General features: G+C 45.9%; 1 protein-coding gene across 6 annotated transcripts in view; it reads left to right on the forward strand.

The window, feature by feature from the left end:
• MKL1 (megakaryoblastic leukemia (translocation) 1) overlaps window positions 1-16,018 on the forward strand; it is a 224,578-nt gene that overhangs the window by 189,492 nt on the left and 19,068 nt on the right. The window lies entirely within an intron of this gene.

Below are 16,018 nucleotides of genomic sequence, written 5' to 3' on the forward strand. Positions count from 1 at the left end.
TGATTGGGTTTTTTTGCTGTTGAGTTGTATAAGTTGCTTATATATTCTAGAGATTAAGCCCTTGTCCGTTGCTTCGTTTGAAACTGTTTTCTCCCATGCTGTAAGTTGTCTTTTTGTTTTCGTTTTGGTTTCCTTTGCTGTGCAAAAGCTTTTCAGTTTGATAGGTCCCATTGGTTTATTTTTTGCTCTTATTTCTGTTGCTTTGGGAGGACACTTACTTTTGACTGGTCGGGCAAATCCAGAGTGTGAGGACAGAAGTCAGTCACTGTCAATCCAGAGGCCTCTCAGACTGCCTGGCCCCTCAGAGGTGCTCAGACACTCGCTAGGTAAAAAAGGGAACTCACTGGCCTGCTAGTTTTGACTGGTTCATAGATCTGTTAGTAGGCCCTGTGTTCTCACATTGAAACTGGAGAGAGTGGCTTTGTGCAGCTCTGTTTTTAATTGGCGTCTCTGCATCTTGACTCCCCAGCCCTTCAGTTCTACAGTCCCATCCCTTTGTCATGCTTCAGCTGTCAGCTTTAGCCAAGTGCTACTCAGAGACTGTGTGCCTCCGTTATAGCACTTGCAGCTAATCTAAGGTGTCGTTTTACTGGGCCCCCACGTTAGCTGAAAATCTCCTCTTCATTAGACTATAGCAGTCTGTGCACCAAGAAGAAATTTCTTCCAAACTCTGACGAAAGGTTATTTAATGTCTGGAAGCGTCAGGATTGATTATGCTCTCTTCTCCTCTGTAGCTAAAATTCCTCTTAATGATACTTTTGTTATTTTTAACTTGGGACCTATTATATTATTCTTAATCAAATGTGTAAAATTCTCTTTCCTGAGTACATAGAGATAAAATCCACTTTGTTTGAAGCGCTTTTAAAAACAATTTTTGGTTTTGGTAACCCCTGAGAAGACAAACCAGTGTCCTAAGGCCTGAGTGTTTCTTCTAATGAGAAAAAGGATGCAACTTTGCTGCTGTCAGTCCATTTTTATTAAGTACTGGGACGTCATGGAATCTTTTCCCAAGTTACCATAGATTCAGAAGAACTAGCCTCTACACCAGCCCTGTCCAATAGTACTTTCAGCGATGACAGAAATATTCTATAACACTACCCGCCGGGAATTCCCACTGGGGAGCGGTGGGATCGGCAGCATCTTGTGAGACACAGCTTTGATCCCTGGCCCGGCACAGTGGGTTAAGAATCTGGTGATGCCGTAGCCATGGCTTAGGTCATGACTGCGACTCAGATGTGATCCCTGGCCCAGGACCTCCATGTGCTGCAGGGCAGCCAAAAATGGAAAAACAAACAACCCACTCGCTAGCCACATGTTCTGTTGAGTGCCTAAAATGTGTCCAGCTTGAGTAAAGACCTGAGTTTTTAATTAAATTTAGATTTAAATAGTCACACGTGAGTGGTGGCTGCTGTGTTAGACAATAGGATTTAGGGCTTTATTTTGCCACCTAGGAACAAGGTGACTTTGAGCAATTCATTTAACTTTTATGAACTCAAATTCTATTTTTATAAAATTCTTGTCTATCCCACAGAGTTAATTTGGAGGTAGTTGATGTACTGTTCATGCTTTTGAAATGCAGGCAATATTATTTCCAATTAAGAATGAGAGGAGCTTGGATCTACCATTTTGTGACTCCAAAAGTTTTAATATATTTATCTCATTAAGTTCCGTCAAAACCAGTGTTTGGAAACAGGAACTATCTTTCAATAAATAAAATCCTTCTTAATTCCACTTTCTTCCCTACCCTTGGATTAAAAAACAATTGCTGAAAGTTGTTAAGAGTCAGAAGAACCACTACCCAACATGGTGCTCTGTTAAGATTGTTCACCTTTGGTGAACACACTAACAGGAACATGATTTTATTAGCTTACCCTCTCCATGGTAATGTATGTTTCTTTTTAAACCTCTCTTAAAACAAACATGTGGCTGAGTTGGAAATAATATTTTTTTTTTGTTTCTGGGCAACTTGCCAAGAGACAAAAATGTTCACCAACAGGGACACAGTGGTAATTCCAGAGCAGATGAGGGTCTAGTTTGAGACTGAATTGCAACCCTCCCTTTTTAAAAACTTAAGGTTTGAGAAGACTAAACTGTAGGCTTCAAGGATATACCATTTATTTTGCCCTCCCCCTTTTTTTTGGCCACACCCATGGAAGTTACCAGGCTAGGGATTGAACCCACACCATAGCAGTGACAATGCCAGATCCTTAGGCTACCAGGAAACTCCTCATTTGCTTTGCTTTTAAGTGAATTGTTACAACGTCCCAGACATTAATTCTTTTTTTTAATCTTTTTAGGACCACACTGCAGCATATGGAGGTTCCCAGGCTAGGGGTTGAATCAGAGCTGCTGTGCCTATAGCACAGCTCCAGCAACATGGGATCCAAGCCACGTCTGCAACCTACACCACAGCTCACAGCAACATCAGATCCTTAACCCACTGAGCGAGGCCAGGGATTGAACCTGCGTCTTCATGGGTCCTAGTCAGGTTTGTTCTCACTGAGCCACGATGGGAACTCCCCAGACATTATGTCTTAAAGAATGCTTTGTAGATTATGAGTCTGGGTTGGCGTGAGAGCAGATCCTCACCTGGGCCTTGATCACGTCCCACGTGCTCTAGTCCACATGGGGGCTGCCGGAAGCTGTGTGTGGTCTCTGCACAGCTGTCCCTGTGAGCCAGAGAAGTTTGGCCATGATCTGACCATTGCCCCCTTCCAGCAGTTCTCCCACTGCTCCAGTCCCGTCTTCGCCCAAAGCCTGCAGTTCTCCCACTGCTCCAGTCCCGTCTTCGCCCTATCAGAGCTCTGTCAGACGCTCACTCTTAAAACTTAGTGGATCCATTCTGCTCTTTCAGATGCATGGATTATCTTTAAGCTATTTTTTTTTCCTTTTCTTTTTTGAGGTATAATTGATACATTATTTGTTATATTGTTAATATATTGTTAATTACATTAGATGTGCAGTATAACTTTTTTTTTTTTTAAAACTGAGAACTCTCCTTGTTTGAGATCAGCACAGGACTATGACAGTTTGACTCTTCTTGAATCCCAAGTTTAAATGGCACTTGATAAACACCATGATAAAACATGCCTTCCAGGATTGGGGCTAACTAACCTGATCCCTGGATTTAAAGCTGAGAGAAACTTGTGTTAGGTGTGTGGCCTCGGGAATCTTCTCTTTCATCTCAGGAGAAGGCCAGCTGGGCACTTCATTCACTGGCGTTTTCTGTGGCATTTCTGATAGATGTCACTGTCCTCATCTCCCTTCCTGCTGATGTCGGGTAGGGTCTGTTCCCACCTCAGTGGTCAGTGACTGGCACAGAACTTCCTCCTCCATTTGCTAGCAGATCCTAAAATAGACTCTCGTATGAGTTGTATGTTCTGAGCATTGTTGAATCCAAAGAAGAATCTTAACAGGGTGCTCCTTGAACCAGCCATCTTTTTTTTTTTTTTTTTTTTTTGTCTTTTTGCTATTTCTTTGGGCCACTCCCGCGGCTTATGGAGGTTCCCAGGCTAGGGGTCGAATCGGAGCTGTAGCCCCCGGCCTACGCCAGAGCCACAGCAATGCCGGATCCGAGCTGCGTCTGCAACCTACACCACAGCTCAAGGCAACGCCAGATCGTTAATCCACTGAGTAAGGGCAGGGACCGAACCCACAACCTCACGGTTCCTAGTCGGATTTGTTAACCACTGCGCCACGACGGGAACTCCAAAAGTAGTCATCTTGATACAGGTTCTTAATATAATTAATCAAGTATTTAAAATAATGAGTTCCCATTATACCACAGTGGAAACAAATCCAACTAGTATCCATGAGGATGCGGGTTTGATCCCTGGCCTCACTCAGTGGGTCAGGGATCTTGCATTGCTGTGGCTGTGGTGTAGGCTGGAGGCTACAACTCCATGTGCTGCAAGTGTGGCCCTAAAAAGCAAAAATAATAATAATAAAATAAGTGATTTTAAAGTTTTTATTGAGTTTGTACTTTTATTTTTTTATTTTTGGCTGCGCCCATGGCATGCAGAACTTCCCAGGCCAGGGATCAAACCCGCACCACAGCAGTGACAATGCCAAATCCTTAACCTGCTGAGCCACCAGGGAACTCAATGATATAATTTAATATTTAAAAAGTATAGTGGGTATTTCCTGGGCCAGGGATCAGACACGCGTCATTGCAGCACCCCGAGTAGCTGCAGTGACAATGCCAGATCCTTAACCTGCTGTACCACAAAAGAAGTTTTAATAATTAGTTCTTGAAATGTCTGAGATATCCAAGGCCAGCATCTTTTCAAGATAAGAAGTGAAGTAAAGGGGTTTATAAAGTTACTTTTTGAAGCTGCAGACTAATTTTACCTAAATGATAAAAGTTCTCAAGAATTACACACTCAAGGGGAGCCCTGATATCTGACGATGGTTGTGACTTAAATTTCTTCAGCCTTTTGGGATGTTACTTGCACAAGGGCAGAAGTGATGGAGCTTGTATCTAAACAGTTGACTTAGGCATATTGACTGTGGGGTTTCAAAAAAGTGATAGCTTTCGTGTGTGTGTGTGTATGCTTCCTCAGGGAGTGTGTATTGGGATGATAATTGACCAGTCTGGAGATTAGGCTGGGCTGTGATGTGAAAGCCAGATATAAACATAGCTTTCGTGTGTGTGTGTGTGTGTGTGTGTGTGTGTGTGTGTGTGTGTGTGTGTGTGCGTGTGTGCTTCCTCAGGGAGTGTGTATTGGGATGATAATTGACCAGTCTGGAGATTAGGCTGGGCTGTGATGTGAAAGCCAGATATAAACATGGCTGGCATATATGTCAGAGAAGAATATGGAAGGCCAGGTTCAAAGTATTTGACCCCTCATATTCTAATTTTTTTTGGAATTCACTGTACCTGTTGATATTCATGCCTTAGAGATTGTGCGATGACTTTTTTCTCCCAGAATTGAGTCTCTTTCAGCATCAGTGCATCAAGGTTGAAGACTCCAGAGAGGGGAAAGAAAAGTCTTCTGTTTTAACATCATTCTTAGTAGTTGGCTTCCATGCTGCTTTGGGTGGGGTTGACAGCCCGATGCCAAAACAGGGGTGGTGGCAAGCCTGAGTACCAAAACAGGATGTGTGCGAAGCACATTTTCTGACTGGTGCTTTGGATCCTTGCTTGCCCTGGAGTGCGTAGTCCCTCTTCATACCCCATCACCCAAGCTCTTTCTCTGATTCACCTGAGCCTAGTTTTGGTTTTCATTGCCATGGTTAGTCCCTGGACTAGTAACATAACTTTTTAGTTAATGATCATTATTGCAAGTTATTTTCGCAGACATTTGGTATGGAAGGTAAAAACAGAAAGACAAAAAATGGAAGTCAGCCCCAGTGTTAGCTCTTCGCATTTGACCCCACACACACGCTGTTTCCTTCAGGATGAGAATGGCGCAGAAAAGAAAGTTCACAGTAACAAATGCTAAAAGCTTAACCAGAGTCTCTAGCAGATGACAGAACACGTTCACTCTGTTTAATGTAAAAGTTATCACTGCGGTGGTTTGTATAATTGCCATTTGTGGATGAGGATACTGAGGCTCAGAGGGATCATGTGACTTGCCCAAGGTTACACCACCGCTGAAAGACAGAGGTAGATCCAATCCAGGTCTTCTGGCTCCAAACCCCATGTTAATTCCCGAAGGTCACAGTCTATTGATTCTTAGTGACAGAGGAATTTCACGATAATAGCCTGATGTACTTTCACCAAAATCTCAACTTTGAAAATAATGAAAATTGAAAATAACTAGTAGGTCAGGATCCATAGTAGGTGAGGTAAGGTGAAAGTTAGTTGGGGGATGAGAGTAAATAATTCTATCATTTTTAAGCCCTCTTTTAAAATTGCTTCTAACTTGCTGCTCTTGTCTGCTGGCTTGAAGGCCATGGGCATCTTTTCACTCTGCCCTAATAACTCTTAGTTAAATCAGAAGTTCTTGAGTTCTTCTGTGCCATTGATGCTTCTGGGAAAATCACTAGGTGGTTACCCAAGCAAGTCCTCAAATATTCAGCACATAGTTTCTAGGGATTCACAGGTACTTTAACGCTGGTATAGCACGTCTCAGGGTTAAGAGCCCCTTGTCTGCCTGGATATGGAATCCTGAGAAAAATCATCTCCCTAGTGCTGGTGTAAACCCTTAAACACCGGTTACACAGCCAGCCTCTGTGTTCTTGTCACTCATGTTGTAAGTGACCCTCCCCGTTTCCCGTGCTGACACCAGCGAACCTCTGTTATCCCCCACCTTCTGTGTGCTGAGACCAAGGATTCCATTTCTGTAGCTGAATTAGGCCCTTGCCAGGGTGTGAGGAAAATGGCAAAAAGCCCTGATCCTTTAACTCAGAAATAGATGCTTTGCAACTCAAAGCAGTGATCCTGAAAGGCGCTTAGGAGACTAAACCCTACCAACGGCTTTGTGAGCACATATAAAGCCAGCAGGATTGAAATTTTGAGTTAGCTGTTCAGAAAAACTATCAGGTCCTCACTAGGGGTACTTTCTGGTCACTTAGCCCCAGGTGGTGGAGAATGAGCAAATAAATATTTTGCTCTCTTGTATGCAGTGTTGCCTCTCCCCTGCCTTTTGGACTAGGGAAATAATGGTTTTCACATTACATTGGCACCGGAATCCTTGAAGAGCTTACTGAAGATTAAAATTCTTGGAGCTTAGGAATCTGCACTACAGAGAGAGCCTTGCACTGCAGAGACCTTCTATTGCAAGCGTGGCTCCAGACCCACACTTGGGAAAACACTGGGCCAAGGGCTGCTGGCATCTTTCCCCTCTTCATTTTTAGTGACGTAGGATATTGTTATTCTCTTCTCCCCAGGAGTTCTGAAGTAGTGGATAGCCCCGTCCCTGTGATTCAAGAGTTGATAACAAACTTCTAAGACAGTTGAGGCTGCTGCATACAAAGTGATTGAGTACAGACAGCTTGTGACCCCTTGTCACCAATGCTGGGAAAAGCCTGCCTTGCCTGCCCCTCATATGGCCTTGTACCGTGTCCGTGGTCAGTTTGGCAGAGTTAATGAACTGCCCGGAGCTGTGTGACAAATTTCTGCGCTAGGGCCAAGGGATGTGGCAAAAGATTCAGTTAACTTTGGAAGGAGTTTGATTATACAGCGACTCCCTCTTCTGCTGTGTTGACCCCTTGGAGAGAGGGCTGATGGGAAAAGGAATGGGAAAATGTGTGCCCCTTGACCTTTTCTGAGCTTCTATCTAAGTCCTCCCTTCTGTTCCATTGCCAGCATTAGGGCAAATGACAAGGAAGCATTTCTTCCAGAGGAATAGCCAGGAGGAGAAAGCAAAACGTAAAAAGATCCATTAAAATCACTGTTGTTTATTTGTTGGTAGCTATCAATTTTTAAAGGAAAAGAAGGTACTTGATCGGGGAAGTATAACATTACATTAGCAAGTCTTTTCTTGATGACTGCACATAAAATCCTGCCCTGCTGCTCCCTGCAGCCTATACCCTGCTTTGTATTTTTCAGTCACCTCCTACTGCGTTAGGTGTTTATCTGTCTTATGTGTCATTTTTCACTGAGTGTAAGCTCCAAGAGAACGTGGATTCCCAGCACCAGCAGAGTCTGCGACACGTGGGGTCTCAGTTAGCATTTGTTGGGAGTGAGTAACTTAGCAGGTTTTAACCTCTTGGGACACAAACCGCTGAACTCCACTTCCCCACCTCTTACTCTTTAGCTGTTGTAATTAGTTTCTGCCTCCACCAGCTCACTGTTACAGGCCTGAGACCTCTGGCCGCATCCTGAGCATAAATAATCCTCTGGAAACTTTGCAGGCTTGTTTTGTCTGACCTGCCCACTGTTAACATCTCTCTCTTTCTACCTCCATCCTTTTTCTCGAAGCCCACTCTTTATATTAGCTTTGCACAGCCTTCTCCCACCCCTGTGAGCCTTCTCAGGTTCTTTGGCTGGGCTCTCTTCATCACCTGTGCTTGAATGCTGAGATTTTCTTAATGTTTATCTGGGAAGTATTTTCTTCTCTCTGTGCATGTCCTATCACATCATCCCTAGATGATGCCATAAACATGCACGTACACAGATATGCATATATTCGTGTGTGTACACACACACACACACCCCACTTGCACATTTCTTGATAGGATGTCACACAGCTCATGCTCCGCATGCCCCGAACTGAACACAGTCTCTCCCACCCTGGTCCAGGCTTGGCTCCTCCTGTATCCCTGCTCTGGCCATTTACCTGGTCACTCCATTTTATTCTTCTAAATGGCCTCTTGATCCCTACTAGAGTGATTGTGTAAAAATGTGCTTCTCACTATTTTTTGCTTCCCAATATAATTGATTTCAGGCAGGTGACATCAATAGATGCTAGAACCACTAGGTGAATGGTGCTTAGGGAACAGGATTTTCACACGCCCTCAAAATGTTACCCCGCAGATTATGTATTAATTGCAAACAGGGAAAGTGCTACTTTTTTTTTTTTTTTTGTCTTTTTGTTGTTGTTGTTGCTATTTCTTGGGCCACTCCCGTGGCATATGGAGGTTCCCAGGCTAGGGGTCAAATCGGAGCTGTAGTCACCGGCCTACGCCAGAGCCACAGCAACGCGGGATCCGAGCCGCGTCTGCAACCTACACCACAGCTCACGGCAACGCTGGATTGTTAACCCACTGAGCAAGGGCAGGGACCGAACCCGCAACCTCATGGTTCCTAGTCGGATTCGTTAACCACTGCGCCACGACGGGAACTCCGGAAGTGCTACTTTTAAGATGGAAAGATCTGGCGTCAACCTTTTCAAACTTTTGACACTGTCAGTGGTTGGGCAACATGATATTATGTGCCTCCCAACCCTGAGAAGTACACATCAGCTATGTAGTCTTCTTGCTCCCATTGTGGCTCAGTGGGTTATGCACCTGACTAGCATCCATGAGGATGCTGGTCAATCCCTGACCTTGCTCAGTGGGTTAAGGATCTGTCACTGCCATGAGCTTTGGTGTAGGTTGGAAGTTCCTTGCCTGGGAACTTCCACACAGCCCTAAAAAAGCAAAAAATCAATCAATCCATCCATCAAAAATAAATGGGTTAAATAAATTTAATAATAAATTTAACCTAAATCTAATCCTAAGCAAACAGCCAGATTCAGAACACTGGATTTTCTTTCCTCAAGACAGCTGGTTTGGATGCTTAAGTCAGTGTCGTGAAAAGTGAAAAAGGCCAAGAGTCCTGTTTCAGATTGCGACTAAAGAGGCAATTAACTGTCATGCATGACTCTTGATTAAAGCTTGGCTTAAGGGGGAAAAAAATCCAAACAGCTATAAAAGACATTTGGGGGGGAATTGAGGAAATTCAAATATGGACTGCAAATCATATTATTATTGAATTAATGTTGATTTTGTGAGGTGTGATCAAGATATTTTTAGTACAGAAGAGAATGTCTTTATTAGGAATGTACACGGAAGAATTTAGGGACGAAATGATGTGATTGATACATCTTCTGTATCTGCAGGTTCCGAGTCCATGGATTCAATCAACCACAGATTGAAAATATTTGAAAAAAAAAATTCCAGAAATTTCCAAAAAGCAAAACTTGAATTTGCCACTATTTACATAGCATTTACCGGAAACTATTTACATTGTATTAATCCAGAGATGGCTTAAAGTATATGGGAAAATGTGCATAGATTATATGCAAACAAAGACTACACCACTTGAGCTAAGGGGTTTGGATTTGGGTATCCCTGGGAGGTCCTGGTACTGAAGGATGACTGTATTTGCAACTCACTTTCAAGTGACTGTGTCAACAAACAAAACAAATTGTGTATATGTGCATGAGTGTGGTGGGGGGAGAGAGAGCAAATGTAGCTAAAAGGTAACTGGTGAATCTAGGTCAGAGTTATAAAACTGCTTATTACGTGGTCTTTCAATGTTTTTGTAGTTTTGAAGATTTTAGAATTAGGAGTTCCCATCAAGGCTCAGTGGTAACGACCCCGACTAGTAGCCATGAGGATTTGGGTTCAATTCCTGGCCTCATTCAGTAGGTTAAGGATCTGTGAGCTGTGGTGTAGGTTGCGGATACAGCTCAGATCCCACGTTGCTGTGGCTGTTGTATAGGCTGGCAGCTGCAGCTCCAATTCAACCCATAGCCTGGGAACCTCCATATGCTGCAGGTGGGCCCCTAAAAAAAAAAGGAAGAAAATTTCAGAATTAAAAGAGGGTAGAGGAGAGAGGGAAGCATGTGAAGGCAGACATGAGCAGTGAAACAAATACATACCAATTACCAGTGTGTTCTGCTTATTCAACTTATTAACAGAACACATCAAATTAGAAAGAACTCCCCACCTTCTCCATGGAATTCTGATTGTGGTTAATGTGATGGTTACACATTGATTCTGGATACAGTTCTTAATAGCACTTGAAAAATATTGGAGTTCCTATCGTGGCTCATGGGTGCTAGTTTACAAACTCGACTAGCATCCATGAGGACTTGGGTTTGATCCCTGGCCCCGCTCAGTGGGTCAAGGATCTGGCGTTGCTGTGGTTTAGGCCTGTGGCTATGGCTACAGCTCCGACTGGACCCCTAGCCTGGGAACTTCCAAATGCCTTGGGGGCAGCCCTCAAAAGATGAAAAGACCAAAAAAAAAAGGAAAGAAAGGAAAATAATGTGTACTTCACTCTGGCCTCCATGGTTTCTGATGAGAAATGTTTTTCCTCTGGCTGCTTTCGAGTTTTTTTCTTTTAGTTTTCAAATTTTAATTATTAATTAATTTAATTATCCTGGAGTGAATTTCTTTGGGTTTAACTTTGGGGGCAGGGGGGTGGTTAGCCCAGCTTCTTGAATCTGTAGACTTATGTCTCCTGCCAAATTTGGGGGTTTCCGCCATTTATTTAAAGTTCTTTTCCAACCTGTCTTCTTCCTGTCTTTCCAGGGCTTGTATGACATGTTAGATTTTTCTGTGGGTGGTGGTGACCTTGTAACGGTGAAGGTCCTGACTCTTCCCCAGCCCTCCCCTGACTTTGCCTCACTGGGGAGGGGGGGGCGCTGCCTCCTTACTGCTGGGTTGGGGTGTGAGTCCAGGCTTCCCACTTCACCTTGGGTTGGGGGCCACTTTCCGCTTGGCTTTCTTTGACACTACCTGGTGTAGGTATTGGGTCACTTGATAGCTTTGTAAGGGTGAAAGTCTAGACTTCCTGCTTGGCTTTTCCTGATGAGGGTAGGACTTTCACTGTGGTGTCCAGCTGGAGTAAAATGATTACTGTCTAAAAGCTGTCTGTCTTATTCAGCTGCCCTTTTCCTGGTCCTTCAGCTAGCGAGAGTGAGTTGTGTTGGGGCTTTTTTGTCTGTCTCCATTTGCTTTTCCAGGTTGTCAGCTTCTTCAGCTCCCAAGTCTAGTTATATGTGAGGCAAAAAGGAAACTCAGCGGACTTGCCGCCGTGTCATTCTTTGGGTTCCCAGGCCCCTCACCAGTCTGCCGCCTTCTCCACCTTTCAGAACCTGCTTATGTTTGTTTTTCATGTAATGTCCAGAGTGTTTAGTTGTGCTTCGTGGGAGGAATAGAGAAAAGCATGTCTGCCCCATCATCTTCCCAGAGGCAGGCCTTTCAGCAGCTCATCCCGGGCTGGGCCCTGCCCCTCGCCCAGCTTCGTCATCCTCACTTGAAGGCCTTGGTCCCACAGTGTCAGGCTGCTTGTAGTCCCCTGAATTGGTCTCACTGTTAGATGACCTCCCCACTCCCTCCCTTTTCAGCCTGTGGCGTTTCTAGTCAGTTCCCCTGGACTGTCTGTACAATCTACCTGCACAGTTCAGGCACTCTTCCCTCAGGCCGAATTTTGCCTCTTCTGTCCTATGTAGCATTTAAAATTGCCTCTGCAACTATTCTTCTATCTTGTATTGTAATTATTAGTCTTTTTCCCTAACCAGACCATACGCTGCCTTTGAGGCCTGGGACTCCATCCCGTACATCTTTGTCTTCAGTAACTGACACAGTGGTTACAGTTGTTCATTAGACAGATGGGTGGGTGGGTGCAGTTCTGGTTTCCCACCTGAGTTGTTAAATGCGTTTGTGGCCATGCACACACAGCCTGCACTCCTGCACTGTGCATTCTCCTGCTGGTTCTACAGTGGACAGAGAAATGGCTTGCTTGAAAGAAGGGTCCTTGCCCTGTGGCACTCTGTTGACCTCTGTCAGCTGTCAGAGTTCCTCTGAATACAGAATTGGAGGTGAGCGTAACTCTAGCTTAGTATCTCACTGACAATGGGAATGATCATTTTTATTATGTCAGCGCCTCCTAAAGTGACATTCAGAACCGGGCACCTAATAAATATTCCTTAATGAGGAGGAAATGAGTCTTGGGTAATTGCGATCATTCTTGCTGAGATGCATTTCGAGAACTGCTTTGTGGATCCTAGAAGCCTTAACTTGCCTACGTGTTGAACTAAATCTGGGGCTGGCGATGGAAGAGCTCTGGATTCACGCGCTCGGTTAGTTTTTAAGGTTCCTCACGCTCGCGCTGCAGGGCTAGATCAGATCAAGGCCCCCAGTCCACGCGCCTGTGCTGTGAGCTGAAGATCGAGCAGAGACCCAAGCTCCCCTTTGGAAGTGGATGGCAGGGTATTTTTAAAAAGGAAATCGAAACAGTTTTTAGTTCACAAATGACCTTATTTAAGACAGCAGACATGTAAGAGGAAAAAGATGGGCACAGGAGAGAGGGGACAGAACATGAATTGGTGGTTAGAGCCAGCCAGGGGCGGGGCCCCCATCCAGAACTGAAACTGTGATGAGAAGTGCCACACCCCTTAGCTACTTGGGTTCATTTGATTTCTGTGGGGGGCTTGGTTAGTTTTCCTTTCAGTGCGCGTTTGCATAACCTCCCTGTGTTCACACAAAGCTGTTGCAAGCCTTCCAGCGAAACCAGCTCCGGGAGGGTGGGAGTAAAGGATCAGGTTTCAGTGCCCTCTGACCCCAAGAATGTATATTCTCAGAAACAACATGCATGCTTCTTGGGTTTGCATTGATTTACAGGAGCTTCTCTTTCAGAGACTGCCTTCTTGGAGTTTCTGGGAAAATGAAATTTCTGAGCAAGTAGTACCCTGGTCCTTCTGGCAAAGCCATTAAGGCAGCAGAGGGCAGGGGGCCGAGAGTCCAAAGTGAATGCAGCCCCCCGCCCCCGGCTCGGACACATGCTCATGGGTTAACTTAGAGTCTTGGGGGATTTTCCACAACTAGTCGAAGCCTGAACGTTCCAACTTATTTTCTGCTTTGCTGTGCTTCCTCGTGTCTCTCTCCCTCAGTGGGGAAGCTTGTGCATTTTGCCTGGGTACTGCCGCCTGCTTCTACATCAGGAAAGCCCAGGCCTTACCTTTATCACCCTCATCTTTTCCTTAGGTTCCCCTCCACAGCTGCGGCTTTTAGCAAAGCTGGCTGGACCTGTATAGGAGCCTCTCCACCCCAAACCCCAGTCTACCCAGAGCACTGGCCCTGGCCCCAGCCTCCCCCCCCACCCCGTGAACCTGGGCGCCCCGCCACCTGTTGGAAGTAGCTGTTGAAATTGCTGACTTGCTCTCAGAGAGCAGAATCGGGCGTGGGGAAAGAGGCACCAAGTGAGAGGCTCTTCAAGAGCTGACGGAAGCACAGAACCAGACCTGGGTTGGAGTCCATCCCTCAGCAAATGACCTCACAGTCACTGCAGCGTTAGTGTCCTCACACGTAGAAGGAGAATTATGCTACCTACCTCGTGCTTGTTAAAACGATTTGGTGAGACCATGACGTTGGTGTTACAAGACGAAACAGTCTTTGGGATTGGTCGTTACTGTCGTGAGTTCGTCTCTTGGTCTTCACTCTGGTTCTCGCGGGTCCCCCTCCTGGCTTGTCTCCCAGCGTCTGCGGCTGCAGGCTGCGCCCTGCCCTCCACGTGAGCCAGGTTTCCCATCATGGCTTCGTGTACCTGCCGTTACTTTGCACTTGTCTTCTGAGCCTTCCTCAAACCTGTCTGTGCTCAGTGCTGTGGTCGAGCTGGCCTTCCCACAGCGCCTGCCCTCAGCCCTGCGTCTCAGCAGTGTGTGTACTTGAAGCCTTCTTGTCTCCCCATAAGGTCATTCTTATCCACTTTTTGAAGAGGTGAAGAAACCGACCAAGAGGAAGGAAAAAACTCCGACTTGGGCATGAGAGGGAATTAGGTTGTGATCCTAACTCTGCCACTTGCTGCCTTTCCTACCCTTTCTGAACCTGTCCCCATCTGTAAAGTGGGGTATAACCCGCCACACAGCATCACTAGGAATATTCAAGTAGACAGCACGTTTAAAGTATCAAGAATGGTGTCGTCCATAGAAGCAGACTTCCTCGCTATTACATGAAAAGTTCCTTAACTCGGTGCAGCCAAGGAGGAAGTCACATCCTCGACAGCTAGTCCACCTGTCACTTGTCCCATTCGTGGTGCGGCACCCCTGTCGTACAGGAGGATGATGCACTCCCCTTCCATCAGGAAATTCTGTGCTTCGGGAGTTGTTTTTCTAGACACTGGGTCTGTGCCTTCCTCCTTGGGACAGCCAGTGCAGGTTGTTGAGGCCGCAAGCTGGCTGGTGTTTTAGTCAGCTAATCTGTGGCTGTGGTGCCTAAACCAGCCGGCCTGTGTGGGAATCTAGCCCAGGGCCCAACCGCGTTGCCGCGTCTGATGACAGCAGCAGTAAATGCATTGGTGAGCACCGCCGGCTTCAGAGCGCTTTCATTCTCAGAAGAGTCCCAGGAGGGAGCAAATGCTCACTCTGCAGAAGAAGAACATGAGACCCAGAAAGTGGTCCTACCCTGAGTCACGCCAGCGGTGACTGGCAGAGCCCAGGACGAGAACCCAGGGGTCTTGATGCTCCCTCTGGGACCTCTGTGACGTTTTGGACCCAGATGAGAGCCTAATTCTGGCAGTTCAAATGGACGTTTAGAGCTCACAGAATCCTCTAGTTTTCCTGTCAGTAGTGTACATTTTGTGTCCCTTATAGAATATTCATTAATTCATTGAATGAATTACGTGCTGGGTACTTTCGGCTTTGGGGGTCTGTCAGAAAGGAAAGAAGTAGACAAAACCCGGCCGTGCCCTGATGGAGCAAGCTTATTCAGATGTAACCAAATAAGAAAGATCTGTAGTATGACCGTAGAGAGTGTGAGATGGTATGAGCTATGCAGAAAAATAAGGCAGAAGGGCGGCTGGGGGTGGGGGTGGGGCAGACACTGAGTTGGCTCTGATTCTTAGTCTCATTCCCACTCTCTGAGAGCAAAGCTGCCTGTTCATTCCCTGCTGGTTCATCACACCCTGCATATCAGGGCTTTTGGAGACCGATTTTGGAGTTGAACCAGCTCTACTCAGTAGAAGCAGGTGCAGGGGCTGTCTGCTTACCCACTGAGAGGCCAGGACCTTCAGATTAGAGCTGGGTTGGCCTGGGTAGTGCTTTGGAATGCTCTGGTAGGCTGGGGAGGGAGCTGGTGCTGGTTTTCCTTAGATTATTTCTTAGATCTAGAGCTCCCCCTGCTGTTAGAAGGTGGGGTGCTCTCAACTGATCTTTTAAAATGATTGTTTTTTTACCCTAAGTTCTAAAAACCCCGAAACGTTTAAAAAAAAAAGTACTGCAGGACATTTGGAGCTTTCTTGTGAGACTGCTCCTGGTAAGGCCCAGCCCTCGGGGCGGGCTGGGGGAGGAAGCACAGAGGCCCCGGCAGGATAGGGCCCTATCTGTGCTCAATGCTACTTATAGCGTCTCCTTACCCTGCACTCCTACCACAGCCGGCAGCCCCGCAAAATTATCTCCCCACAGTTTCACAGCTGCTCTGAAATTCTCAAGCAGCAGAAGTGAAACTGACCATGATCTTATAAATTCCTCCTTACTGCTGTTCCCTGCTTGAAGTGAATCAGGCCCTTACCCTCTCATCCTCAGGGTGTCCTGCTGAGTTTTAACACAAGCTCTCTTCGTGATGCTGCATCCTTAGAGGGTTCTGCTTTGATCTCTCCACCTCGGTGCTGTTTACTGAGTCGAGAACTGCGGCCCCAGAACAG

Source organism: Sus scrofa, chromosome 5, assembly GCF_000003025.6.
Source record: "Sus scrofa isolate TJ Tabasco breed Duroc chromosome 5, Sscrofa11.1, whole genome shotgun sequence".
Lineage (NCBI taxonomy): Eukaryota > Metazoa > Chordata > Mammalia > Artiodactyla > Suidae > Sus > Sus scrofa.